Genomic DNA, 4,834 nt, shown 5'->3' with positions numbered 1-4,834 from the left:
TACAAAAAAAGTGAATGTAACCATATCGGAAATAAACTGAATAAATAAAAAAATAAATAAACCTGACACAAATTATGTGGAGCTCCTTCCTACCCTGCCACAGCATGAACAATCAGGACCTTCAAAGCCCTGCCCATCCATCCAGACTTCTGGCCTTTCTTCAGGGTTCAGTGGAAAGGAACATTTTAACTCTAACCATTTGCAGAAACAGTCCAAACATTTTGATTCACTTTCAGAACCCTTTGCCAGATTCTAATAGACAATTAGGGTTAAGGTTAGCTTCACCCTAACCCTAACCCATATCAGATACCTTTTCCCTCCTCAGATGTCATGTCCATTTGCATTTTTATTACCCACGCCAGCTTCTTCAGGTGTTGTGAATTCTCACCCACTTCACCTGCTTCAGTCCTCACCACCATCCAAAACTCTCAGCATCACCATCCATACTCCCGACTCTCTAACATACATGATTCATCTCAGAAGAACAGACCAACTAAGAGCTTCCTCCCTCATTTATATAATCAGCTTCAACTCATACCTCAGCTGCTGCGAACCTCTGGTTAAATACATCAACTCCATATACTCAGCGTGCGCTACCTAACCATTCACTCTTCTTGACAAAACCAGAAAAACGGCCACACTGGTTTCAGAAACACCTCCAACAAGTCCTCCACATCTCTGGTTTACCTCAAATCATTACTCAACCCACTCACTTTGCATCGGCACGGCCTCCACCACTGCTCCAGCAAGAATCCCAGACCGGACCATACAGGTACCGGGACTCTAGTCCTCGCAGGCCTATCGCTCCTTTGTACGTAATAATCTCCAGAATTCATGACAAGCGCATCTTCATCTCAGCTCAGTTTATTATTCCTTATTCTTCGTAGGCTGGAGGGCAGCTCTGAGTCTCCCTCCGCTACTCTCCGGAGCTCCTCCCTCTCGTGTCTGGTTACCCTCCATCACGAGCCGACGACCCTCCCAGACATTGAAGAATCATCTTCAACTCCCAACTTCTCCAAATCCCATAAAAAAATTTATGTTGATTCAGTTTTTGGATTTCTGCTGTATCCGGTGTAGAGCTGAGCTGCGTACGCTCAGGAGGGAACCTTGTAGAACCTTCACCATCACCTTATAGAACTTTATAGAACCTTCACCATCTGATATATCTTTATATCAAATATATCTTTATATCTGATATATCGTTGAAACCACAGCAGGAAGAGGCTTTAAAACCATAGTCTGTAACGTACTACATGAAGTTTCAGGTCGAACTCATACCAAGTCGGGGAGATATTTGCTCCACACACACGCACACGCACACGCACACACACACACACACAGACCTTTCTTGCTTTTATTAGTAGATACTGTAAATGATAACCTGTCAGCATTTGTTTTCTTTTGTGTAATTGTCTCTTGTGTTGTACATGGTAAAATAAACAGATTAAAAACCCTCTGCCTTCTGCTGCTGAAATACATCAACCTCACTCTATAACTTTAAATATGTGTCTACTGAAGACATAAATGTATCTTCCTCCTCTTTTGATCAAAGTCAGTTCTAAAACAACCTTCTATGTGTGCTGAGTCACAGTAGACAATGATGATAAAAACAGAAACAAATCCTGTTGGACCTGCTGCTGGTCCCTATACCTTCATTTCAAAACACTGCTGCACCTACATTTGAAATGTGAAACATGTGAAAATGACCTGAGGCTGTTTGCACTCAACAGCCTCCTGATCCACGCTGTATTTCAGCTTCAGTAACAATGAGGCTGATATGGAATCACTTTAAAAAGCCTTTCCATCACACTCTGATTATTCTGCTTCCTCTGGACTCAACATGATGGTAGTGGTCAAACATGTTCAATCACAACTATTATATATTAACATATTTTCCCCTGAAAGTCAATTACAATTATGTTCTTAATTACTAAAGTTCAAATGTAATTAATCACAATTACTGATCCTATAATAAATTACCTTATTAAACATAAGCTTCCTCTCGTGTTAGCTTTCTGTTAGCATCTCTAATGCTAACGGCTCAGTTTGACCCATGTCTATAATCAGCTGTAAAATACACTAATACATGTTATCTATCATCTAATTAGTTTATCATCTATTGATTACTTTGTTAGGATTCATAATCAATGAATATATTGGTATTAATATTTATGGTGTGGGCGTCTGAGTCTTTTACTGTCACTATACACATAGATTTATATTATTTTAAATGATAAAATGATCCTGAAGAGTAATGACAGGTATACATTATGAAACATATTTTAATGATTGTTATTTACCTCAGGGGTTCTCAACCTTGAGGTCAGGATTCCATTTGGGGTCGTGAGACACTGGAAACTTTTTCTGAACAATTGGAGCTCTTTTTACCCTTTTTCTGCAACTACACCAAACTTGCCATATTTTAAACTTGAGTGTGTACATCTAGTATTTTGGAGTAATTTGGTCATTTCAAAATGTTTATTTTAATTTGATTTCTAACCCTAACCCTATTGAGAATTAAAAAACCTTATTCAAAATGGAGAATTACTTTTATATTATTTTTATTATCAATATTATTATCAATATTGATAATAATATTCTTGTTGTTTGTGGGAAAAGTATTTCCAAAATCTATCCTGAATTATTTATTTATTAGGTTTTGTTTTTTAGCTTATTTTTTTATCATTATTTATTTTTAACAATTATTATGAATTCAATACCTAAAAAATCTAATTATTAAGTAAGAATTCAAATACCTTGTTTTTATGTAAAATATTTTGTGATTGTTGTTATACATGAAATGTTCATAACGTCTGTTCAGAATTTATTTTATTTATAATTAATATTTACAACAATGACATCTACTCAATGATACATATTATTTTCTTTGATGTTTACAGTAGAGTGTACACACAGACACACACACAGACACACACAGACACACACACACACACACACAGACACACACGCACACACACACGCACACACACACACACACACACACACACACACACACACACACACACACACACACACACACACACAGACACACACACACACACTCACACACACGCACACACGTACACACACACACACACACAGACACACACACACACACACTCACACACGTACACACACACACACACACACACACACACAGACACACACACACACTCACACACACGCACACACGTACACACACACACACACACACACACACACACACACACACACACACACACACACACACACACACACAACAACAAAAACATTAAAATACACAAAATGACGTAAAAAAAAACAATATTTATACACAAAAGATTAATCTAGCTATAATCTTTTCCATGCTTCGATTAATTTAACGATTCATTTTTCTAGTTCAATTCGACTCGATTCGATTATTTCCCCATTAATTGACTAAAAGTAACTCAAACAAGTTGATTTACATATCGAAAAACATAAATTCCTTAACATTGCAGTATATGTTTATTGCTCTTCAACTCCAAATTCCAAAATAAAGTTCAAGTTAGAATATGAAAGTACAAAATAATGCATTCAGAGTCAGAAGTAGCACACACACACACACACACACATACACACACACACACCGTGTGTGTGTATGTGTGTGTGTGTGTGTGGAGCGAATATCTCCCTGACGCGGTATGAGTCACCTGAAACTTTGTCAATGGGTTCCAAATACCCCAAGTGTGTGCATCTGTTATTTTAGAGTAATTTGGTGTAGCAAAACGTTCATAACATTCATTTTAACATTGCGGCTCCCTCGGTAAGAGCGCGGTATTGAGCGCGCTACTTCCGGTTCCAGGTTCATGACGTCACTGTCGCAGTTTGTACCTATGAATCGATTTTTAACTGCCTTACGATTAATCGTTACATCCCTAGTCAGTATTGAACTCAACCTGTTCAATACTTCATCTGGTAAACTGTAGATTCTCTGTGGTGCCGTGTATGGAAGTTAAACTCTGACCACTCTGTTCAAAGGTTAAAAATTATTTTAATTTTTTTGAAAAAAAAAACAGCTGAATAGTAGATAATACTTTAATTTACTTATTCACTCATGTAGTTTGGAGCTTTATGTTTTGTTTTGTGCAGTTTTGTTACTTTTCTGATTGGCTCTACAATGTCTATGGAGTTTGGTTATCAGCGTCTCAAACATTTCACTGGAACACACACACACACACACACACACATAAGGTATTTATAATAAAAAATAAACTAACAGAGTAAGATAAAACAAAAAACCAATGACAACAGAATAAAAATATGAAAATGAACAATAAAAAAGATACAAAATTACACAAAATGACTCCAGAATCACTATAATGGCAACAAAAAACAACCATACAAAAAAATGCACAAAAAGAAAACTGAAAGAAAAAAATACACATAATGACTCCAAAAAACATACATTACATAAAAATACACCAAACAAAATAAAATGTAAAAAAAATCAAACACATTTATCATGTTCATGTCCCATACAATTAAACAGAGAAATCGCACACGCTTTTTTTATTTTGCACCCGCAAATAAACCCCTTTATAACACTACAGTGTATGTACAGAGTATGTACACCTCTATGTACATATTTATATTTATTTTTATTACTTTTTAAATTATCATAATTATTGTTACTATACTTTTCTCTTTATTTATTTTCTTTGTCTGTTCTTGTTTTTTGTGGCATCCAGTGTGGTGAGCAAAATAAAAATGTCATTGTACAGGGAAACATGTTTCTTTACTGTACACATGATAATAAACACTTAGAATTTGAATTTTAATCCAACCTTCAAACACACTCATTTGACCATAATTG

This window comes from Gouania willdenowi, chromosome 13 (assembly GCF_900634775.1).
Source record: "Gouania willdenowi chromosome 13, fGouWil2.1, whole genome shotgun sequence".
NCBI classification, from domain to species: Eukaryota; Metazoa; Chordata; class Actinopteri; order Blenniiformes; family Gobiesocidae; genus Gouania; species Gouania willdenowi.
Note: the sequence above shows the minus strand (reverse complement) of the source record.